At 39.3% G+C, this 26,094-nt stretch overlaps 1 protein-coding gene across 2 annotated transcripts in view; it reads right to left on the bottom strand.

Annotated features, from left to right (window-relative positions):
• Positions 1 to 1,731: 1,731 nt before the first annotated feature.
• The window catches only part of AMER3 (APC membrane recruitment protein 3), a 42,947-nt gene continuing 18,584 nt past the window's right edge, over positions 1,732 to 26,094 (bottom strand). For both annotated transcript variants that reach the window (XR_012651006.1, XM_075031996.1), the window contains one exon: positions 1,732 to 6,050. The gene's annotated coding sequence lies outside the window, so the exon portion shown is untranslated. The remainder of the gene's footprint in view (positions 6,051 to 26,094) is intronic.

Raw genomic sequence — 26,094 nt, 5'->3', positions numbered from 1 at the left:
TCTGGTGAGCACATCAGCACTCTGCTTCTGCTCAGCCCCCTTCTGCTGTGCCCTGCTGCCCTTAATACCAGTAGTCATCCAGAAAGTACGTAAGGGCATCGTAGGTTGTTATCTGGCATATCATGATATGCGTGTTTCCTGGTGTTCTGCTTACTTCTGTAATCACAGCAATATGCCTTTCTTTGTTCCATACGGTATTAAGAAAGGTGCTCCTTCTTAATGTATTGTCAACTGAATTGTGGCCCTCTCATTTTTGTTATCATGCCTGTCATTACCTTCCTCATTTTTCAGGATGATGAGAGTTCTCCGCTCCTGCTAAAGGCCTACTGATAGGAATGTGTGGTTTAGTGCTGTCTTGCATTTGAATGATTACTATTGCATTTCAGTTGTACCAGCTTTCAGTGTATTGGTGTTCCATCTAGGAAAGATCGGCCTTCTTCCTTCCCTTTCTACAATCATCTTCTTAAGAGCATTAATGCATGGATACAATTATATTAACATTAAGCAAATTGTTGCCTTAAAAAGTCCTTGTAATGGAGTGGCAGATGCTTATGACTGAATCCATTTAAATACTCAATATAAGACTAAAGGTACTATTCAGGGACCTGCTTAGCATCCTGAGTACTCATTGACTTTCAAGTGGAGATGCTGTGGTGATCAGCACCACACAGAGTCAGTTTGTAGTTCCCAGGTTAGAAAATATACTATAATGCTATAGCAGTTCAGGTGGCACTTGCACTGTCTGTCTGGATGTCAATGAATCTGAAACTATGGTAGAATATGGATTAAAAATAGTTTTATAGTAGTGTAACAATTATCTTTTAAATAGTTCCTTTGTGATAACATTTGAAGGAACTTTTCTGCTAGCTCTTACTGCATTGTATAGTATTTATATAGCTGAGACCTGTATAGATATATTTAAAACGTGGCTACAGAAAACTAAATTGAGAAGTGTGGGGTTTTTAACTTTAAAAATTATGCATTTTTATCTTGCTGAAGTTTTGAAGTATTGGTAAATATCCTTTTACTTAAATGGTTTCCCATAGTTAGAAAGACAAGGCAAATATAATGTGCATATATACTTAGTTAGCATTAAGCTTCAAACTCTACTCTGTGCTCTCTTCTGTGTGATTTAAGTATTTAATTATTTATTTATTTATTTTCTTTATTTCTTCAGACAGTTAAGACTTATGAAGATTGGGCATTCTAAGATGTGCCTGGAAGTTAGTACTTTCTTCAAGGAGTTGATCAGCTAATTTATAAAGCACGTTGTAAAAGGTAGGGATGAACTTTTGTTAAAAAGTTAGATCAGGACTAATTCCTCAGAGAGGCCAGAACTTCCCTTCTTAAACATGACACTCCTTAAAGCAGTAAGTGGCTATGTTTAGAAACTAATCCACTTTCCAAACGACATACACTTGATAATCTACTAACTTCCTCAGGATTACAGTAGGTAGTATTTTGATCTCAGTATTCTGATTCTCCCATTGTTGATTGACTGATAAGCCAGGTTTTCCTCCACAGAGAATAATTAGAGAAATAGTGAATTTTGCCTCTATAAGCCTCTGATATAGGCTGGGGATTTAAAAAAAAAAAAAAAATTCTTCATAAGCAGCAGGGGTATTTTTGCTGAATAATGAATTTGCAGTGCTGGAAAGTAGTGATTCATTAATGTCATGTAAAACAATAAAGTGATGTTGATTAGAGAGCAAACATAACATAGAATCCAAGTGACTTTAATATGTAATGTAGAATATGGTAACTAAAATATAATACATAAAGCATATGTACATCAGATATGACATATGAAAAATAGTTAACAAAATATGTTAAACAGCATATAAATGCATGTATTTTAGTTACATAATAAATCACATTTGTACTGAAAATTTTATTAATCTGCTACTTGCATTTTTAAATGGTACCTGCTTCAGATTTCTTTCTTATTCTTGAACTTAACAAGTTTGCACAAACCCTCTTTTTAGGTGCGTATACATACTCATTGTGCATGTACATATATATATATATATATGTACCATGCACATACATTGTCCATCCAAGAGTGCCACTGGTCATTAACCTTTTCATTAAGTCGAAGCCAGAATATGTAACACTGTTCTCTCTTAAATATCCCTCAGTTTCCTGCAACTGTATTGTGCATCCTGTGCATTTGCTGCAAAGCATAAGCATTTACAGTATCTTGCCACCAAACACTCCAACTTACTTAGGACAGTGAAATATTGTAAAAGTGAAGCAAAATGTTGTTCTAGGACTTGTTGCTAAGTTCACATCACTTACATTTGACTGGAATGCCTGAATGCCATTTTAATACTTTGCTTTTGAAAGGAACACTTACCTGACAGTTCACGTGGGTCTGATATTTCTTCCTACATTTTTTCCAGACATTTTAACTAGTATGAGATTATTTACACTCCAGTTCTGTAAAGTTGTGAGTGCTCTCTCCATTCAAAGCAGTAAGTGGAGTTTTATTAAGGGTACTCAGGTACCTGATCTATGTGCTGGGAGTTCCCAAAACACCTCTGAAACTCCAGTGAACTCTGCATTGAAAGAAGGAATGTCAAGGATTGATGTCTTTAGCAGAATATAGCTTTTTGAAGATAATTTTTCCAGAACATTTTTCTACATTTTAGTGAACCATGAGATGGGAAAAAAATCTTTTTTCCTCTTTGGAGGTTGTCTTTAGCACAAAGGTATTGTTATTCATTTAATAATTATTCTGATCTTATGTGTGGACACAACTGGTCACTGCTTCCATTCTTGTAAAAACAGGACAAGAAATAGATGTGCGGTTTCATAGAAGCTGATCTGAAATTTTGTAGCCACAAAAGTCTGTGCAGTTTTTCATCATTTATCTTAATTTTCTGTATTATCCATTTAAAAGTTAAAAAGCCATCTAACACCAAAGGGGAATGACAGTATGTTAAGCTGAAAGCAGGCTGAACGAACTTGTTCTCACAGCTACACACTGCATAAGAAATTGAATACTCACATGTATGGATTCATTTCACCAGCATGTCTTCAATTCCTAAGGAGACGTTGCTCATGTAATAGAAAGTTTAATTTAAAGATTTTCCTCCAAACTAGTTTACAGCCAATCCTGGTAAACACCTTATTCAATATGATGTTGAGGAGGTGGATTTTCTGTTAGTTCTTTAAATGGAGAATGATTAAGCCCTGAAGATTTTTGAGCTTCCCCCAACATTGCACAAGCAGTCATGCAACTCCACAGGTAGAACTAGAATAGACTACCCACAGGCATTTTTTTCTGTGGTGTGTAATGCAGATCCACAGTTGTTCTTCTGGCAGCATGGATTGAACCCAGGACCTTTGAATCTCAGAGTGCAATACACTTATTGCTAGAACTAGATGTATCCATAATCTCAACAGCTGCAGGTGGCTCATAAATCTGTATGCCTCCCTGCTGCCCCCAACAGAAGAGTGTGCATGTGAAACCGTGGGCTATGTGTGTCAATGTTGGGCGTGCATAAGAGGCGTAAAAGCCCATCTTCCCTGTCTGCGCTTATTCCCTGTGGTTTGTGTCACAACGGAATCACTGTCTGGGCACTGACAGTACCACAGAGCCCAGCTTTAAAGTCAGTAAGGAGAGCAGAAGAAGAAGGTGGGAAGAAGATGTTTGCTTCTCTTGTGTAAAGGGCAGAGACCACAAGAGAAGAGATCTGGATACTTTTAATGTAAGCAGCAGCAGGGACTGGGTAGCTCTGACAGGTGGGTAGGACTTACAGGGAGAAGAGCAGAAGCAGGAAAAAGAAGACACCAATTTGGGAGATAAATAATGTTAGACAAATCATTTGTTGCTCTGTGCCTGTAAGGCAGGAGAAATAATAGTCTTCTTTGAAATACTGTCTCCTTTGCTATGTGGCAGTCTCCTTCTGTTGCCTCTTTTCCTCCATGACGTTGGTTACTCAACCTGAAATCCAGGGAAGAGTTGTGCAGTATGCTACAGGGTTGAGAAATTCTGCCTCTGCTACCTCAAGGCTCTGTGTACTCTGTTACTAGAGCGTGTTGGGGAGTAAAGGTAGTGAAGGAGGCTAGTGTAGTAATTACAAAAGGAAAGGGGTTACTTGTGTGAGGAACTAGCTTTTGTACAGACTCTCTCTGATGCTGGAATGTTAAGCCCTATGTTTATTATTATTTAATTAGCCCAAATTTAATGTGTCATTTAGTATTTCAGGAAAGAATGCCTCTATGATGAACTGCTTGGCATTTCAGTCTTTTGTAGGCAAAATGGCAAATTCTTAGCAGTCTTCAGAGATACAGTTTTGTGCCATGGAAGAGGGTCTTGGGCGCCTATAGTCCATACTTTCAGGAGACACTTGTGGTAAATTGACTGAAAGTCGACTTGTATTGGTGGTCTTGGGGTGTGGGAGAACGTCTCTCTTCTTGGTAATCATACAGCAATACTGAGAAACTTCATACCATATCTAGGGGAAGTGATTTCATCTTATAGCGTCATAGTCTTGATGCATTATGCTTTTTTAAAATACAGATTCTGCAAAATGCAGACATCATTTAAATACTGTAGTTATATATTCTTGGCATTATAAATTGTTTAAGGTAGAAATCATCTTAACTTGAGACATCAAAATTCAGGCATCTCTTCTAAGGTATTTGTCTAGGAGCCTTATATTGTCAACAGAGAGAGTGAAATATTTCCAGAGAGTCATCAATCTCTGTAGTTATTTGTTATCTTTAGTTTACTATAGACACAGTACAGACAGTTACCTTGATGAATAAAGCTAAATGAGATTAAGTCCTCACCACTTCAGTGAATTTTAGGAATAAGGTTATCTTCTTCTGTACCAAGGTGTGAGCTCACTGTTGCAATGGGAAAGAATTCTTTTTCTCTTGCTTCAGTCCCCAGCCTCATAGGTCCTTCTTCCACTTTTCCCCAAGACAGCAAATCTCAGTGCAAAGATACTGTCTCTAAATACTGTCTGAGGCAGGATATTAGATGAGGATGTTGTTAAGATCTCGTCAAACATACCATGGCCAGATGGGACCATTTGATCATCTGGTTCCATCTACAAAGCACAGTTGTTTTTTTCAATTTATTCCTAGACATATAAGACAGTCAAGACCGGATTTGAACTGGGGTATGAAAATAATGACTGTTCTGTTAAACTGACTCCAAGAATGCCATGAAAAAATGAAAACTGGGTTAACAATGTATCCTACCTAGTACTTTGAGACTGGTTTTTAAATTTGGAAAAAGAAGACTTTGTATAAGATTAAGTACAGCCCTTATCATGGATGTAAGCAGCATGTTTTCTCTCCTTTAAAACAGAATCAAAGAAGTTATGTTTTTGATGGCGATTTTCAAGTATACCCCTTTATCCTACACTCCATTTCTGCTACATGATAAATACATGTCTTTGGACAATATAAGGCATACTATATTATGCTTCCTGATATTTTTATTTGTATGTTTACAAAATACCTTTCCTCAGGTGGTAAATCTTGCCATACTGATGTAATCTGCAGTCTAGAACCTTGTTTCTTTAAGATGGTTAAACAGTTGCCATAAAATATATAAAGCATTTCTGTAAAATTCAAGAAAAAATAGTACAACGGAAAACTATTTTACGTGTTCATAACAACTGCCCAGGTGAATGCTCATTCTGCACGTACCTGTTTTAAAAATATAGTGGTATTTTCAGTTGTTGTGTGGCACAATGTGACAGATATATGCCATCTTTTTTTCTTAAGCCTTCTTGCCACAGCATGACTTTTCTCAAAATCCTACTGAAGTTTGGGTTTTTTTGAAAGGAGTATTGGTTACTACCCATCTGCAAACATGGCTTCAGGGGTCTGTGGTTGTCAGGAGCTCCTAACTATATTAGTCAGTTAGACAGACTAGCATGATTTTCTGCTGCAACACCTCTGATGGGATCTCTAGAGAGAAGTCCTTGTTGATTCCAATATTGATATAATGTCATGGAACTATGTCATGCTATATTACACGGGGGGGTCAGCATCCATATCTACAAATGTGTTCTTCAGCGTTGTACCTGAAATATAAGCAAAAACGTCTTAAGTGTTCGGGTATTTATTTCAGGTTTTTATTTAACAATACATTGTTGAAAGTGTGAACGAAGGAAAATAACTAAAACCACAAATAGAAACTGGCTACCACCAGAGTGCAACCAGGGCCAGGTTAGCAATGACATAAGAATTTTCTGTTTTGTTGATTCAAAGTAAGTAGTGTTTCAGTCACAGAATACTGCAGTGCTTGGCATCAAAATCCATCTCTTCCTGGAATGCCAGTAAATCTGTTACTTAATGGGCATCAAGGTATCTACTGTCATAACACACATTGAGAATACTCTTACAGAGCAGAGGGTACAAATGCTGTGAACAGTGTCATTGCCTTGAGTTGTGGCACAAGAAATGAAAGGAGCTCCCCGCCACCCTTAGCCAGATGCCAGCTCTCACTCTCATTTTGTCCCATTTTCAGAATTCAAGTAACAAGTCCCAATGTAGTTGCACTGCGCCCTTCAAAGCTACACGTGGTGGCTCTTTGTGGAATAGGAAATGTGCCTTCCATGCTGGTGAGGACAAACAAGTCTAGAGTAACTTGTCAATACGCCATCTGCATCTACCTGCAAGTGTCTTTTTAGCAGGAGTTTTGTCATTGGCTTCTAAATTTTCATGAGATAAGTAAAGCACTCCCCAGAGCCCTCACCACTCCTAAAAATGTGGTTACATTTTTTTCATGATTCTTCCCAGTGATGCAGCTCAGAGGCTTCCCAGCCTTTTTCAGAGGAACCTCACCTTGAGGAACTAAAGGTAGAGATTTGCGATCAGTTCTGTTTGGCCTTAGTATTCTCCCACCACGTGCAGCTTTCCCATCATTCCCCCTACCCAGCCCAGACCTCTCAGCCTTCCCTTTCTTTATGGTTTCCTGTTCCCTTCCTGAGACATTTCTGTCTCTGCTGCTGGCTCAGACAGCAGTGACACTAAAACTGAGCAAATAGATTTCGATGGATCAATCTATTTCTCTCTCTCATGTCATTCATGTGTCCTCTTCCAGGCCTGGCAGAGTCCTTTTCCAGAGCTCATCTAAGCAACTTGCTTTGTGGGTTGGAAGGCACTAATTTGAAGAAGTCCAGAATTAGATGTTGAATGAGGCAACAGAGGAAAGAATATGCCTAGTCTTCCCCCAGACAGTTCTTGAGAAGGACCTGCTGTAGGTCCTCGTAAAAAATAGCTGGGATGGGCGTCTCTGGTATATCGAGACTTACGAGCTCTTGTAGATGTAATTCAGAGCATGGTTATCGCTGCACTCTTGATCCCTTGTGCCAGCTGCTAACTTCTGCCCATTGTGAGGAGGAGGCAACAGAAATGTGACTGGCCAGGAAGAGGAGGGCAGCCAGCTTGAGGAACAGGGCAGGGCATTTGTGTGAAGGGATGCATTCACCAAATTTACCACTGTATCAGCAGGAGCTCACTCTTAACATGTTCTCAGTGCAAGCTCTTAAGTCAAAAACAGTAACTGCCCTCATACTATCTTTGTTTACATTTCAGTTTATATAAATGAAAGACACCTCTGGAACTCCTTCAGTACTTAAGCGGTTATTCAGAAACTCATGTTAGGGTCTCCTGTACACAACCAGTCTGTCAGCTTCCCTAGGCAGTAGCATAAATGGCTCCCCAGTTTGTGCCCACGTTCAAAGTGGCTGGGAGTAGCTGCGTTCCTGCCTGCTCCCTGACCCACGCACACTTTCCAAGCAGGGAGGAGGCCTAATCCTTCAAGAATTCCAAACACAAATACTGCAGCGGTATTTGTCAGGCCAGCAAAGGAATTTGTGATATTCGTAGGCTTACTACAGTTGATTTTCCTTGATCTAGAGGCTGTTTTTCCATGGCTTAAAAGTGCTGAGGAACCAATGTGCCTCCTCTAGCACTGTGCAGTAGAGCCTGGCAGCTGCCGAAGCGTGCCCAGCTCCCGATGCGGCATGCAGGATTCCCCTCCATGCAGGAGGCGAAAGCGGCAGGACTGCCAGTGGAGCTCTGACACCTGGTGGCTGATCTTTGGCTTCCAGACCCTGGGTACGTTACCTCTGTGTGTCTCTGCTCTAGCAGCCTCAGGCAGCGGGGTCCTCGCTCCAATATTTTACATAACAGGTATGTTTCCGTGGTTGGGCTTTGTATGCCAGGATTGATGAGGCCAGGTCGACTGCAGTGAGGAATTTATCAGGTTGACTCCCAAGTTGTGTCGTTCCTAAGATTTTTTGCTAACAAGTACGGTTTCTTTGCCATGCCCCAAGTCATTCAGGATGCTTGCCAAAAATGAGAGACTTTTGGCATCTGAAAACCCCCATGTAACCTGAATGTTGGCAGTCCCTGAAAAAAGCCAAGAGATATAGCACATGCCTGGAAAAATTATATGAAAAGCTGCTAAGTGCAAAGTCCTTCTTGAGCTGTTTGGATTGCTGTGACTTCCTTCTGTTGAGTGTACTCTGCTAAGTTCCCAGTGCATGTCCTGTCTTCAGAGAGATGTTTCTGTCAGCTTGTAAAGTTATGTAATTTGCAGATCTCTACAATCCCATCTGCTGTGAAAAATCACACCAAAGCCCTGTCACCCTAATAAAATAAATGTCATATCCATTTTACAGTTAGATAAGTAAAAGACTCAGGGTGGTGAACTGCTTATTCAAAATACTACATTCCAGCATCAGAACTGGTAACAGGATAGGGAAGTTCTTAGTGTGTGTCCCCTGCTCTGGGCCCTGGGACATGCTTCTTGACAGCTCAGAGGACAAGGACAGGAGACAATGCAATGGCTCTGGTAGCAAATGTGAGAAAGGTCCACATGTCCGGTTGTGAGAAATGAGATCTTACCTAACAATCTGAATTGCTATGAACTCAAAACTCTGCCTGTAATCACTGATAAATCTGAAAACATCTGTGAGCATCTTGGCCTTCACAAGAATTTTGATAGTATAGCATTCCGGTATTCACGTGTCCTGTTTATAGCTGTGTCACCTGGCATAGGCTGCCGCGTACATTGTTATGGTGTCAGAAAGTTTAAGCCAGAAGGACTTTAATGATTATACTACTTGTGCCGTTAACTCATTTCAAGAAGCAGTGTGTTGTCAGCTAGTGAGCACAAGGTGGCACAGCAGAGCAGGAGTACCAGTCGGTTGAACAAGAAAGGGTTGGAGCAGGGTGGTAGGTCTGATAGCTGGCTTTTCGGGTCCTGACAGTGTGCCTGGCAGTGGAGGAGGGCTCTGCAGCCTGTAATTTCCGAGGTGGCCATCCTTACTGCTAGGTCCAGTTCTCTGGTAGAATATCTGACTTTTTAATATTTCCTAGGCAGCTCTGTCATTTCATCTGCAGATTCCTTTGAATTTATGTGCGAATATCAGCTCTGCCTTTACTGACATTATTTAATTAATCAGTTCCTTCTAGCAGCTCCCCTTTTATGATGCAGTTTTCATGACATCTCAGCTGTACCTGCAAATTAAAACTGTGGTATAGTCTCAGTGATGTCCTGACTCTCAGTTCCTTCCTCCTACAAGCACATTTGAAGATTTTTTCTTGTTCCTGGTGTGACTTTTTCTTGTACCAGTTGAATTTCTAAGCCTTGTTGTACACGCTTTGAATTTTTTGGTTATTTTTCTTTTTGCATCATACAGTTTTCTAGAGGTTACCCAAGGAACACATTCTAATCTTTTGTTCACTGCAGCAGAACACTAGCCCTTTAAGGCCAGAAGGGATATTTTGCAAGATCAGTTGCTCACGTGCCTAAGGAAATCTGTTTAAAAATATTTGATGTAGCCTGTACTAGAGAGAAGAGTGTCTTGGGAGCTATTAATGTCAGGGGCAAGTTAGAATGTAGGGCAACTGGTCCCTTAAGTGCCTGGGGTGAAGAATCTTGTAGTATGGCTTTATAAGGTTTCTCCTCTCATCTGGGACAAAGATATGTCTGTGTTATCAGCCTCAGCACTGAGAGTGAATAGATGAGAGAGGTTAACCGTGTATCTGAAGGGAAGATTGGGCTAATATGGACTCCCCAAGCTAGGAGAAAACCTGCTGGTTGCAGTTGAAGGGGAACAGGAGGAAAAGATTCTGAATCGAGGAAATCAGGACTGGAAGCCTAATAACAGCATCAGTTAAGAGATCAATAGAGACCCCAATGCTTCCTTGCCCCTCTCTGCCGCCCTCCCACCCACCCCAAAAAAGAAAGCTGATTAACTTAATTTAAGTAGACACTGGGAAAGGGATATTGAGGCAGGCTTTTTGCAGGAGCAGTTTCTACCATGAGGGAATGCCCTGAAGCATTCTTTGTCTAGCCTGGCCATTGAATTGCTGTAACCTTGATGCCAATGTTAGTTAACAGCTCTGCTTTAGCATTATCACACAAAGCTAATTGCTCCAGCTGGTTGTGTAGATTAGAAGTTAGCTGGGAATTTTCTGACAGAATGATTTTCAGAGGGGGAATGCACTACTTTTCAAAAGTTTAAATATTCTTTGTGAAAATTCAGTTTTACTGGAACAAAAAAATTCTTCCAGGATAACAGGAAAAATGCCTCACTGCCTAGAAGATTTGCCAATTAGTAGAACAAAATTGATCATAAGCAGCACACACAAAACAGACAGATAATCAATCTCAGTGGTCTGCCATGGAGATATTCAGAAATTCCCTTTACATAAAGAATATGGTTTGAAAATACTGTAATCATGAATTGGCCCAATTTTTTAAAAACAAAATATTTTGCAGGACTGGCTTTCATTTCCCAGTCACCTCAGTTTCTCAGGCTATGTATCATTTCTGAATAGCATCTTGAGAACACTATTGCACACTAACAAAGTACTATGATTTCTATTCAGAAGCACATTTTGTAGGAAACTCCCAATATTACTGGCAATACTAGGTTGGATTTCAGTCCTGCTGAAGACTGACCACCCACACCAAAGTGCAGCCATGCTGGTGCCCTGCAAGTTAAGAGGAACTCTGCATAAAGGCCAAAGGATCTTGATGCTGTAAATTGGTCCTTTATGTAATAATATGTCCCTGAATGCTGTGCATTTTTGCTTGCCTGTAGAACTCAAATTCTCAGCCTGAATCAGAATGAGCTTTACACAAGGAAGAAATCCAGTGTGCACTCCCTGTCCTTCTCCAGCTTTTATATGCCACTCTAGAAGTCTTAAGAAGGCAAAGCAGTGTTTTCTAGGCAGAGCAGAGGTTCCTCCATAGCTCAAAGACCAGGACTGTACTACAGATTTTGCTATGATGCAGTTATGCACATATCAGGACACTGGGGTGTGACCTGACAGACAGTAATGTTGCCAGAAGCCACCTTTTTAAAAAAAAAAAAAAAAAAAAAAAAAAAAACTTGTCACTCCCAGGTAATCAAGAAGTTTTACTGTAAAAACTTTTTTTGCTGTTATAAGCTGCATCTGCCTTAGAATGCTGTGCCAGCATAACATACTGCATAATATTATAATACATAATACCTGTGCTGACAAAGCACTCTGTGTGGACCTAGCCTAACCTGCTAGTCCCTTCTTTCCCCAAGCTATACAACAGAAAAGGCACAGAAAGAAAACAAAAACAGAGCCTCTTGGACTGTTTCTTGCTGGAGAAACATAGTCACGTAGTAGTAATGTGGTCCCTGGTTGTTCTGCAGTTCTGAACAAACTATTCAGATGAGTTTGTATCTGTCCCCATAATTCAGTGACAAACTGCAAATGTTAGGCCGCCACTCTTCCCTGCCTTTCTTAACTGCATCACATGTAGTTTACCAGACACCAGCATTTTTCTCTACCTTCATGACTACATTCTTTCTTTGAATCTTTTCATGTCTGCAGACCCATCCTAAAAAATTTCAGACCAGAAGGTGAATTAGTGGAAGTATTTTGTGAGCATGTGAACAAATGGGAGTATCGCAATGTAATAAAATAACTGTTATATTGTATAGAAATTTATCTTCCTTTTTTTTTTTCATCACAAGTGACTTGAATAACATCCTTCTAAAATGTTATCTATGAGAGGAATAGTGTTTGAGCTCTGTTGTGCTTTCATAAATACCCAATTGCCCCTGCAAGTTAAAATATCAACACATGCTTAGTCCACTTGATTATGGGGGTAGGGTCAGGCTGTCAAAATTTGTCTGTGATCTCTGATTGCAAACAAAGTTTGCAGTTTTGCTGTCTGTAGCTTGTCCTCATTCTCATTGTCTGCTTCACAGCTCATGTTCAACCTCTGAGTCAAGGTCACAGACAGTCTGAAAAATCAATTTTCCATGCCTCCATTACACCTTCCCCAACCTTATTTCTTTTCTTATCTCTCTTTATGGAAGACCTGCCTGCACAGCTGCCAGTGACTGCCTGATGCATGGGACAAGTTCACGTGTGCAAAATCTTTGCCAAATAGGAAGTCTATAATAAAATAGTCTGTAAATAATCTCTTCCCCTAGCTATCATGAGCCTTTCAGAATATTTATATTGGATAGTCATTTGAATCTTGTCAGTGCTGCATTGTGCTGCTCTTGATTGAAATGGTAATGAATGCAATACAGTCTCTCAAATTCTGCAGTTCTAAAAAAAAAGACATCATTTACAGGCAGTTAGTCTTACAACTGCATCTGGCTCATTGATTGCCAAGTACAAACTGGCAGTGTCTGCAGGGCACAGTCAGTCTGGATTGCAGTGAATCCTGTGTCATCTTTGTGTTGCACATCTGTGGTGTATTTGCTGACTTGCTAAAGTTAGGGTCAGCAAACAAGACCCTAGCAATCATTAGTAAGTACCAAACTGGTCTAAGTATGTTTGCAATTAATTTTCCTGAGCCACCTCCTTCTCTTTTGCTGGGTACAGCCTACTATCTTGCAAGTCACCACAGTGCTCTCTCACTCAGAATTCTCTCTCTGTTCTCTCATCCAGACTGTGTCTGCATCTGGTCTACTCTGTGCATAAAATCCTTTTATCCATATGACTAAGGCTGTAATTCACGTTCTGTTCGTATTACTTCCAATGTATCAGAATTTCCCTTTCCTCTGGCCTTGATAAGCACGTTCATATCCACTCAGAATGTTGTCACAAATATGGTATTCTTCTGTGTGGTTATGCTAACCAAATACCTGTCACTTTGCGTATTTTGCCTCATTTCTCTTACCCTATAACATCCATCATTTGGTGGCTGATGTCCTTTCCAAGGCTTCTGAAGGCCAATCTCTATCATGTCAGTTGTATCCTAATCTACCTAAATACTGATTCTTCTTTATGATTAGTCAACAATACCAGTCTGCATTGTCTCCTTGTTATGTTTCCAAAGAAGAAATTTAATGTTTTGTCCTACAGGGCTTCTTGTGTTTGGAAGTCCATCCCTAAAAGATGATAACACTAGATGACACTTCCATTTCTGATGGGGTGACTGGTACTGTCTCATTTTTCTTGTACTCTTCCATCTGTCTGTATCCATCTGTGGGCATTTGCTTTGCATTGTCATTTTTAGACATCATTTCTAGCTCTTTGGAGTACAGACCCCAAAACTGGTCTTTGTTTATACAGCACTTAACATGAGGGGAGAAGGAGGGTAAAGGGGAAGGAAATCAGACATCTGGGTCTGGAATATGTGGGCATGGCAGCAACAGAAATGATTACGTGATCTTTATTCTTTGATTTTGCAAAACTGAAATTGAAATTTACTCTTGCCTGAATATTCTCTATGATCAACTAACCTTGATGATGTAGCTTACAAAGTCCTGGCTTCATTTTGAGCCGTGATGAAATAAGGCAAATCCTTCACTTTTTCTGTCATAAGAAGTGTTGGGTCATGTAGAGTTTTCAAAGAGGTAAAAATAAAATGCAACCACTTCCAGTTCAGAACTTCAGCTAACTTGCCGACCCTTCAGCAGAGGAATGAGACTGATTGGGGCAGCCTGTCACACTGGGGGAGGAATGTTTTATTCCAGGAACATGTGGGAAGGGTCCCATCTCGGTGCCAGAATCCCTCCATCCGACAGAATGGGAGGGCATGCAAAGATCATAGCAGCTCCTTGATGCCAGGCTCACATGCGCTGCTTCCTGGGAGAGGTCTAAAAGTTCATAGGTCTCTCTAGTGTCAACTCAGAGGAGTTTTCTGTGCCACCCTTGAGAGGAGATGGTGCCTGTCTGAGCTCAGAGGTCGTGGAGCCCCCATGAAGAGACTTTTTGACATACTAATCTTTTCCAAAGATAACTGTACTATTAGAGAAAATTACACTCTCAAAGGGGTTATTAGCAGATGAAAAAGCCTTGCTAACAAAGTTCTTTTTTTTCTTGCAAGTGCCTGATTCACACATTGCAGGAAAGGTGGACTGAGGAAGCCATCTATACCTCTGGTGCTTTAAAAACTGTTGTGGTGTTTAAAGAGCAATTCTCTAAAAAAGTCTCTCTGGAAGCAAAGCTAAAGAGACCAGGTAGACTCATTAGATGCCGAGATCTGGTCCAGGCAGTCCAGGTTTGAAGTTTAGTGGCAGGTATCCAAATTACAGTATCATCCAAACCAGTAAAAATTTGGCTGTGAGGGAAACACTGCTGTCATCAGATCCTTGACCTTTTGTCTACAGTGCTCTGGAAAGAGCACCTGCCCCAGGATCTGGGTTTGGATCCTGATAGCCTAGCTAACAGTAGCTGCAGGAGAGGCTGAATTAGGACACATACTGTATTGCAACATCAATGGGGGCTGAAGTTTGTTCGGCACTTCACTAGGACTGCCAAGAGCTCTGTGTTCTTTACCAGTCAGGGCTGTCAGGGCAGCTTTGGCAGCTGGATTTTACCTTTCTGGTCTTCAGCAAAGTCAGGCATTGAGGACCCTACCGTGCAGTTTTCCTTTACAGTCCTGCCAGTCTAATTTGTTTTGTTGGCAATAGGAGTATTTTCTTTAGTTGACCTTCACACACCTGGTAACTGTGTTTCTAACCACAGTTCACGCATTTGACCTCCTAACAAAGAGCCTAAGCATTAAAAATGTATGAGGACCTGGTGAGGGGGGCAGCTGAATGGCTGCATTAGCACTGAAGCTGAATTATTGATAGAAAGGATGATTTTTAGTTTACTTTTAGCTGTTGAATAATAGATTAAAAGCTGCACAATACAATTATTTTTATTACTCACATAAATTACTTGTTTGGTTAAGAAGAGTGGGGAGAACAAATGAGAAGTGCCCTGGGGTGGCAAATATATGAGACTTAAAAATTTTATGTTCTAGAGTATTTATTCATTTTGGATATATTCTCCAATAAATGTTTTGATTTAACAGAAGTAATAAGGAATGTTTTGTATAATTTAGGAGATAGGAATATACTTTGTTTTCTCTGAATGTAATATGATACTATCAGTGAAATTAATAGTGAATAACTGATGTGTTCTGTATTAGTAGTTGTCCATGCTAACCCAAACAAAAAAATGTTATTTAACAGTTGAAGTTACCAGACTGACTAATATCTGGTCTCTATACTTATCAAGTTATTGAATCCCTCTGTCTTCCTGTGTGTGGTGTGCCATACTGAGATGTCACCATCTGGGTAGCCGTAGAGAAATGATAAGTTTGTTAGATTTTACTTTTCCTATTTAGTTTGATTTCAGTAAAAATAATGCCTATTAAATCTTGTCAGGGGAAATCTCTTCGGCTTTCTACACTGTCTTTAGCTTATCAGAACTCCTGACTGGTTATTAATGTACTCAGCAAGAACCCTGTTGCAGATTTCTGTTAATCAATCAACAGCATTCTTACTGAAGGTATTAGATGTCATGGTTGCCCTGAATTTTGAATAGACAATTGCTTCTGCATTTCCACTTGTGCTGCTCTCCTGCAGGGTTGGATGATGTTGACTTTGAACTGGACAGCTCCTTTTCTATCAGCTTTGACATTTTTTTTAGCACAGACTCAGCAAGTATCTGGTAGGCTGACTGGGCAGCTTTCTACTTACATCCCTTCGGCAACAATTTGAAAAAGAGGAAGAAAGAGCAAATTTCCTTTAACTGAAATTATTCAAATTAATTCCCTACAGCACTACTGAAAAGTGGGACTTTCAAAATAGTGCATTTCTATTCTTCTGTTGGTATTTTCTTAGTCAAAGAACCAAAAGTAACACCACTTCACATAAGTATCTCAAAATGTTATGTTTCAGCCATGTTAGGTATTGATTTAGAACCCACTCAAATCGCTGGAAAAATCTCTATGGATTTGCAACAGTCTCTGTAATGCCTGTTGATAGGAAGCATTCTACTTAATACAGAAGATCAGGATTAGATTTATGCAGAATTGTACCTTTTAGCAGCCACACAGGCTTGTTTCCTTACACACCCCCATCTGATACAGAATAAGCAATATCAATGCATTTCTCATCACAGCTGTCCTGGATGACAGCCTTTAACTATCCAGCTTCAATCCTCATGCATTTTCAGATCACGAGTTCTCAACAGGGATGGCAGGGTTTGGTAAATTTTGTGATGCTGAAGGCTGTCTGATAAGAAGAGAAAGGAGCTGGTCTGAGTTTACTGTGAGCAGGCTGCTGAATGACTATCCAAGGGTAAAACAGAAATATGTACCACTGACCTACTTAGTTTTGAAAGTCTACATATTCCATTATTGATGAGCTGATCTACTTAATGCCTTCCTTGTTGCCTGCAGTTAGTTCAATGGCAGGATGATTTCAACTGTTCCTTCATTTCTGGAATAATGTAATTAGAATTTCCCTGGTTTATAGTCTGATATTCTGACCCAATGGAATATGTACAGCTGAAATATATAGACTGAGTCAGAATTTTGGATCTGCTTTTAACATCTAAATTTAGGCACACAAGACTGTAAATTTTTGTCTGCATGGTCTGACAAGGTCTATAAGAAAAGCACTGATGATGCTAAAGGCTGGTACTTTTTGCTTGCAGTTTAGAACTGATCCATTCTGGTAGGGTGGTTTTTTAAAAGACAGTTTCTGCAGGATTCTAAAGTATTTGCATTGCATTTTTGGGTTTTATATTGTCAGACAAACTCCAGCAACAGGCCATTCTTTTCTTTGTTAAAGAAACTCAATTGCCTCTGACAAGCTAAAAAGGCAAATGGTGATACCAATAAAACTAAGATTTTATTCTAAGAATTTCATTTTTTGAGTGTGTTTTAGAAAGATCTATTTTCAAAACTTGCTTTTAGGTTCAGTATGTGTTATGCGGGTAACTAGAGAGATGAATATAGAGTTACATCTTAAGTAGTGTAAGTGACTATTCTTATTGCTGAAGGTGATCTTAATTCTGGAAACTAACTTATTTTTTTAACTGTCAGGGCTGGGAGTCTGATAAGTGTAGCTGTCAGCCATACGTGGGGTGGGGAGGAGGAGAGAAGGAAGTCTTCCTGTGCTATGTTTAGCAGTATTCATGACGTAAAACCAGCAATTGGTCTGGGCTATAGTAGCTTCTTTCAGTTTTATGACCCTGTTATTTAGAACTGACTGTACTGCTACATAGGTTTAACTTAATAGCAGCCTCTTAGAAAAACAGGAAGGAAAACAAATGAGTCCATCTAGCACATGCCTTGGTAAACACCTCAGGGTAGGCAAAGGGCAAATGCCCAAATTATTTCCTTTGGGCTTTGTAACTTCTAGGTTCCTGCCAGGTTGAATAGCTTGCATTGCCAGTGTTGGGGTACAACAGATCACAAGGGCTCTGAACTGTGGAGCAGATTTCATGTTAAGAGATGAGCTCATTTCCCTTCCTGTTGAAGGGAAATGAGCATCTCCTACAGACTCCTGTAGAGTGCTACAGAAGTTAAGACATCCTTGTCTTCTCTGCTAGGTGAAAACCTCATGTTAAGTTAGATATTCTGCAAACCCTTCTGTGGTTTAACATACTTCTTTTCAGACACTATGCTTTTTTTTCTAACACTAAATGTTAAACCTATCATCTCTGTGTGAAGACTGGTAGATCTTTCCGTTAACATTTATTACCAGGAGCCTGGTAGTGAGCCACATATGTTGAATCCAAGCAGATCTGCTTGGATAATTATGGAAAACATGCAAGATACTACTGGTTTTACTGGACCTCCTCTAAAAGCAGACTCAACCCAGGGGTAAATGGAAAGATGGAAGCACAAGTGCAATAGTTTTCTGCAGTAACACTTGAGCTGTGCCCAGCACTGCACTGAATGGAGAAGACAGTGTTTCTGTGTCATCTTTCCATTCCTCTGTTTCAGTCATTTATGCAGGCTGCTCTGATGCTCTCTTGCTTCAGATCCTATAGAGTTGCTTTGCCAGCTGGAGATCGGCCAATATGAATTTGTGACCCAGAAATGTTGCTGATTTTTTTATAATACTGTTGAATGCTTTTTCTCAGCCATCCACTTTCAACACAGGCAGTCTTTGGAGAGGGGATCCACTGGATTTACAGTCGTTAATCAAACCTAAGAATCTGTCCTGTGATTTACCATCATCTTGACTGCCCATTAAGGTTGCTCACCCAGCACTTTGTCAGAGACTGTTGAACCACAGACCTATTTTCATCTCATAACCACAGCACAGACTGTTTTGTTGCCCTTCCCCGCCATGTCTACAAATTAGGACACAGTCTATTGTAAACTCATATGTCCATTAAATCATGTGGACGTAGAATGGGTTGGAGTATCTGGGAAATTAAGTCCAAGAGTTCCCAACTGCAACATGATCAGCTGAACATGGCATTCTTGCTCCTTACCATTTGGGGAAGGGAAACTCTACTTGATAAAGGCAGATGACTAACACAGTTATAATTTCTGTTTAGTAAGCATTTGTATGCTTGCAGATGAATCAGTTAAAAGTCCACTTCATTGTAACAGCAGTTCTACACAGTATGTTGACATCCTGTTTTATGTAAAAGATGAAAATTGGCTACAATACAACATCACAAATTAATAAGTTGTCACATTTTCAAGTTTCCATTTGCAACCCCTTTGGAAAGTCACTTAGAAGGTTAGAAGGACACAGTGAGCAGGATTAAGTTTTCTATATTTTATGGCTAAAATTTCTAATAAAATTTGGAGAAGAAAGAAGAGAAAGTGATATCATGTGACACCTTAATTCCACTAATACATAGCATACTGCTATGCTTTCATGACCTAATGAAAAACATTAAGATACTTGTATAAGTAAGTTGTGTAAGTTTCAAGAATAGTTAATATTCCTGTTGTATGTTTGTTTGTGTATTATATTGGAAAGATGACTGTTACGAATGTGAACATAATCCGTGAATGGTACACAACTGGTGAAAACGGGATGATTCATTATCACAGAATACAGGGAGTAATAGGCTCCTGAATGTTGATGAGGCAGTAGATGTAAAGTACAAAATTTTTTTCCCCATACAATGCAAAATTAAGAATTCATTAACACAGAATGTCATAGAGGCCAAAACTATGTATTGGTTCAAAATGAGATTAAATTGCTAAGGGAAGATAGGTCTGTTTATTAAATACAATGGCATGAATGTTGTTTGCCCTTAGCTTAGATAGCTTAATACCACTGATTGCAAGATGGTGAGAAATACTAGAGCATTTGTATTATTTTTTATTTGCCACATTTTTTATTTGCTCTTCCATAAGCATTCACTCCTGTTCACTACTGGAGAGACAGTAAATGGGGCTTTCATCTGCTCCAATATGAATGTTTTGGATATTCACATAAATGCAACTGTTTAGTGTCCAATCTATCAATAAAAGTATCCATCCTAAAAATCTGCTTCTGTCTGTGTATCATAACTGTCACTGTCTCTCTTCCTCTCTCATTTATGAGAACAGAATTCCTCAGGAAGACTTGAATTATGGAAACTATATGTTCAGCTTTGTGAAATACTGTGAAGAAATTCCAGAATCTTGTAATTTCTTGTCATTGAAACATTTTGTTACAAATGGAGTCTAAGCCTTCATGCCTTGCTAATCTGTAAAACCCATTGAAGTGAACCTCACTGATACCATGGATGAAATGAACAGAGGTTTTCCAAATTTTCAATTTTGATAAAAACACAAAGATTTTGTGAACATTTTCAATTAGATCCCACAGTATAAAAGGCACAAGGCTTCCAGAAATCAGTGAAGGACATAATTCAGTGAGCTTTATACTCTTAGGTATTTATGTTCGTGGAAATGTGGTTAAGAAATAATAACAAGTTATAAATTAATGGAGAGTTCAGAGTTGCCACTTTGGAAGGTATTTGACAGTGAAGTACAAAACGGAAGGAAATCAGTCCCACCGGTGATCCCTTCCCATCTTAAGAGACTATGTTTGAAGAAAGACCTGAGCCCTTTAAGCAGATCCATTGCTAGCCAGCATAGGTTGGTTTATGCTTTTCGCTAATATTTGATTGATTTATAGAATTGTTCAGTAGAAGGGCCTTTTGCCCATTACTAGTAACAATTTTAAATGTGAAAACCTGCATGAAGAGAGATCAAACAGTAGTCACAGGAAAGTGGAACTGAGTTTTCTTGAATAAGCAGATGTAACACCACTGCTCGTTAAAAAAAAACACTAGAAAAGTCTCTAATTTTCAGTTGCAGTTGGGGAAGTTACTAGTTTTGCCAGTTAATGGAAGGGAAATTTGAAAACATACTTGAAAAATTGGCGAAGTGTTCTAATAATAAGACTTTACCTATTATCTTCCCAATACTGTAATATGGGAACTGCATAGGTGGAAAAGTGAAGAAAAAAATTAAAGTTACAGCAATGAACTTTCCTGATTTTTTTTTGAACACACATATTTTTATTCTTACTGAGACAAATTTTTCAGGTATGCCGGAAAACCACAAAGAAATATACTGTGTGCCAATTTATAACTTAGTAGAAATTTTTTCAATTAATTATGCTGCTTTGGATATTTATGTTGCTGTAGACTTATGTCTAAGGAACTAAGTAACTGTTTCATGTAAAAAGTCAGGAATTTCCTGTCTGAAAGCATAGTAAAGCAAGGTTTTCAATGCTCATGTTGCTTAACTTGATAATAGTTAGGCCCTTAATTGACTTAAGGATTTTCTTCCTGGGTGCTAGACAAAGCAGCCTTTATGGTAGGATTTTTTCCCACTATGAAATATTTTTTATTGGGCCATTATTCATCATTGTATTGTGCTCACTTTAAACTTCTGTGCCTTTAACTATAACACAAAGAGGATTGCTGTGTGATACAATGAGTGATAAATTGCTGTTAGGGGAAGTTTATTGATTTATATTCTGTGGATGATTGCTATATGACATTCTTATTAGATAACAGAATACTTTCTATAGATTTCCTGAGATGATAAATAAAATGAGGATTGAGACAACATCACAGTGCCTGCAGGTCATGTTAAGGGTGAGGTGGTCTCTCTGCTTTGAAGAAAAGAGGCATATATAGTTAAGAGGAGTGCAAATGCACCAGTAGCAGCAGCAGAGGGTCTGGAAGTCCCTTCCTGAAAGACCTTCCTGGAAGTCTTGCGGCTTTGTGTCCAAACAACATACAAGAGAACACAGAAGGAGGTGGATAAGGAACTGTTCTCTCTGCAGCCAGTTTTCTGGGGGCAGCACATAATGTTAATGGGGCTTCTAGCAGTGTTATCTTCAGGCCTGTATCTCTTCTCCTGCAGAAAGGAATCAGTGCTAAGAAAGGTGAAAGAGGCAGCAGAAGCAGGGCAGTAGCACAAAATTATGAAGAGGTTGAGTCTGATTATTAGAAGAAAGAAAATTTGGCACCATGTCCTAATGGAGAGTGCTCAGGGTCTACAATTGCCAAAAGGCAGTTTTCTTTTAAAAAGACTGGTTTTGCTGAACAGATTTGTTACAGACCAATGGGGAAGCCAGTCTAAAACATATTTAGGAATCCTGTCTTTTTGTTTCTGAACAATAGTTTGGTGCCATAGAGTTGCAAATAAACTCATCTATTCTAAATACATACTGTCCTAATTTCTGCTAATTTTAAATATCTTTTATATAGCATTTTTCAAAAGCTTCATGAGTAATTAAAAATAATAAAAGGAGGTCAGTGGTAGTTTACTAACCCACTAATTCTTGTAACTCAACATTAAAGGTGGCAGTTCATTGCTAACAATGCTACCGTTGTCTAAGTCCTTCTAGGCAAAGAACCAGAAAACGTTTCCAAGCTAATTGGGAGCTACATGAAGCATTCATTCTTTTAACACATGTAGCATCCCATCAGAAATCAGTGACTAACAGTGCATTTATTAACAGAAGTGGCCTCAAAGACTAAACAATTCAGCTGATTTGAGCACTGTGATTCTTGGGCCAAAGTCTGCGCCCACTCTATCCCACAGACATGCTAGCATGAAGAAACTATGAGATGGCTGGACAGTGAAGCAGATTGTGAAAAGCGGATGTGAAAGGATGGTGCATGGCCTGTGCACCATAGGGAGCGGCGCTTTTCAGCAAATCACTGCATGGAGTCAGAAGTGACCAGTGGATTTGCAATTACAGTTAATGCTCCATGATCCGTGGGCAGTTACTCAGATTGTGGATTAAGCAGACTGTGCACACAGGGCTAGCTAAGGTGCCTCACAAAGTAAATGTGTGGGAACGTGCTGTGTCTGATACGCTCTCCCAGAATGTAGTTTTGTCTGGGTTTCTTAGCTGCTATAGCAGGCCAGGCTACATGGAAGCTCTTCCATGCAAAAAACATTTGGTCCTATTGCAGTGCCCTCCTGAGAGCCCATTATTATCTATGTTTTTTCCACTATCCAGGTCTTCCTGGCCCAAATAATGGAGACCTGTCAGCACTTGAAGAAATCTGTGCTTCATAGGAACACAGAAACAGATGTTGTGTTGGCTGGGGAGGATCAACTGTCTTGCACACTGCCTGCATATCCTGGGCATATGCAGTAAAGAGGTATGGGATCTTGAGAAGTATAACAAAAGAAGTGCCTAGAAGATAGCTAGGTTGTTGCCAATGTTTCACTTGTAGGTTTCCCAGATACCAGTACTTCATAAAAATCTTCATTGCTCTTTTTAAGATTATACAGGTTGCAACACTCCTTTAACTTCATTCCTCTCTGTCAGCTCAGCTACAGTAACTGTAGCTCAGTGCAGGAGATCTGGCCACCACCTCCATTTTGGAATCATAACAGTGGCTTCCTGAATTGCCAAAAGGGCCATCTGGTATACAACATTCATCCTGCTCAAGCCACGTGGTGCTAGCTTGCAGGGGACTGTGTTTCTCCCTTTGCTGATTGCTCATTGCTGGCTTGCTTGGTTCTCAGTACAGGTGAAGAGTAATCAAGCTGTTCTTTTATGGTTGTCTCCTGCCCTTATCCCCTAGGCCTTTTCTGTGTGGCAATAGTAAAGTATGTAGTTTTAGAGTGCATTCCTACAGAAGACTGGTTGTACCTTGCAAGAATTTACCTCTATAGCTTGAAGTATATAACCAGGGTAAATGTAATGATTTATTATTCACTGTTGACTTTCAGCATAAATATTTTTATGTTTGCTAGATGAATAATCATAATTATGGTCTATGTCCAGTCAGGTGATTTATGTACATTTGTTTGAATTGCCTCACTTTCCATTCCTTTTGGTAGACTGTAAGGTATAACATTAGATAAAGAAATGGAGAAACTGGTTGTTACTCTTTTTTTTATTTTCTTTTTTTTTTTTTTTCCCCCAGCACTGTCTGACACTGGGGACAACTTGGAAATTCAATCATCTGTCTATAGAGAAGCCAAAATACATCTGAGGTCACTCTGCTACTCAGGATTAGGCCAATAATAGTTAGTATCCAATAAGAGTTACTGCAATTATAGACTTTTTCATTTTTACTTTAGCAAATACAGGAAGATAGCATACCTTCTGACATAGGTCACATTTCAGCTCAGGAAAGAATCCTACCCTGCTGATCTGGGGAGATAGAACACAGCTCTGTGCAGCATGGTTCACATGATGGGGATTAGTGAAACTGATTTCTGAGGAAATCCCACAGTTATTAAAAGCAGTATCCTATCAATTTAATTTGATCAAAAATCAAAATTCTTAATGGTGTTTACTGGTTGTTAGGCTGAAAATTAACTACAGGATTTGGCCTTGCAAAAATACAGGTTTCCTAAAACATAATTAAGGCATAGAGAGAAACAACAGAATGGGAATAGTGTTATAGTAGACAATGGTGACTGATAAGTGGTAGAACCAAGCTAGAAAGAAGACGCTTTTATTGGAAGGTGACTAGAAGGGTGGAACCTTCCTTTTCTGATCATGAAATCTAGAATTTTTGGGGGGCTCAGAAGTACACTGCAGAGCAGCAGTTTGCAGTTTGGGGTTCTGAGGTGGTTACAGGTCTATAAACGTTAGTAGCAAAACAATGGAGAAAATAAAGAGAAAAACATACATCTTTCCAAGAAAACAAACAAAAAGGAGGAAAATGGAAGTAAAGTATGAACAATATTTAGGTTAAATGAAAGTTGCCTGGTCTCTGGACTTCTCTTAAAAACCTGCTTCATCTTTGGGGTTTTTTTAATATTTCAAAGACTAAATGACCCTTTAATTAATTGTTTGAAACATGTTGCAATAGACTATTCTTATTTGGGAAACAATAAGCTGCCCCAGTGTTTTATGTTTGTCTAGTTTGATGGCTATTTGACTGAACCACTGTGGGTCAAGGGCATTACAGTTTATATAAATTGATGGGTACAGTATCTTTACCTTTGATAATATAAAATGTGTAAAGTTCAGAGGTCAAGGGAGCAATAGAGAGAATTCTTCCTTTTAGTGTCTCTACATATGTTTATCTCTATACAATCTCATAACATAAAGTCTTCATGTTTCTATCATTTGCATCATACAGCCCTCAATCAGCAATAAATGTCATTTTTAAATGAACCTCATCAATTAATTTGTGTTTCAAGGACTGCACTCAAACATACAGTCTAGCTGTCATGTCCTTTAATAAACACTGAAAGGAAAACTAACATACCTTTCTCTAACAGTAAAATTATTTATTAGTTTTATTACATGATTTTTAAAGTAAAACAGCTTTTGAATTGTGAAAAAAAGTTAAGGGCATTTTTAAATTTGTAAGTATGATTCACTAGGTGTTCCAAAATTGCACAGATTATAGTTGAAGAGTACTTTTGAGAGACGAGATGATTCAAGCACTATCTTGTTATTGATTGAAACTTTAAGAAATCTAGCAAAGAAAGCCTTAAATTGCAACCCTGCTGTTTCCTGGCATCTTTTTGCTATCTCAGTAGCAAACTAATTCGAAATACCTAATCACTCTAGCAAACTAACCTAACCAACCTTGCCCTGATCAGATAGACTCACTGTAAAAACATTCAGTTGTTACTCAGGAAGCTGTGAACTTGGGGTTTTTGCAAGATGTATATTGTAGGTGGTTAGACCACCATCTTAATTATAAATGGGTTGCAGGGAGTTGGTTGCTATAGCAACAGTCTACTTAGTGCTTTTTTCAGAGCAAAACCCAACTTGCCTGTATGTTCAAGGGAAGACAGAATGGATGAGGAAAGGAGATTGAGCTTCTATTTCTCCAAGAGCCACAAATTGCAGCATCCTCTATTTACATGGACGGGAGAACTGCTCCTTTTCCTCAATGTTTTTCCTGCCACTGACAAGCCCCATCTGATGTTTGCGTAAAATACAACCGTCCCTTATTTCAGAAATGCAACTGCACCAGGGTTAATTAAGGTTAACACCCAACCAAATATTTCCTAAAAGTGCAGCTGAAAACAGAGGGCACAATCTCTCTTGAAAAGCTGGAGCAGTGAAAATTTCTGAGGCAGTGTTTTGTCTAGCATCTCCTGCTGTAAATTACGCTCTCTCTCCATCCTTCCTGAAGTCAGATAGAATTTGTTTTGCCTTTGATTTCTCTGCAAACATCTCCCTGGTTGTGTATCACAGCCCAGAAGCCACCCTGGCTTGATTTTTTTTCCCCTCTGTTGGCTGAGAGATGGAAAAACCTAACAAAGTGGTTGGGGCGGGGGGCGCACACACACACACACACATACACACACACACACAAGTCCTTACTCCTGCCAAATCTTAGGTTGTGATTCTCCCACCTCTGTGTCCTTCAGTCACGGTCCACACCTCTATTAATGTGACCAAAGCACAGAGC

This window comes from Buteo buteo, chromosome 7, assembly GCF_964188355.1.
Source record: "Buteo buteo chromosome 7, bButBut1.hap1.1, whole genome shotgun sequence".
NCBI lineage: Eukaryota > Metazoa > Chordata > Aves > Accipitriformes > Accipitridae > Buteo > Buteo buteo.
Note: the sequence above shows the minus strand (reverse complement) of the source record. Positions and strands in the feature narration are given on the sequence as shown.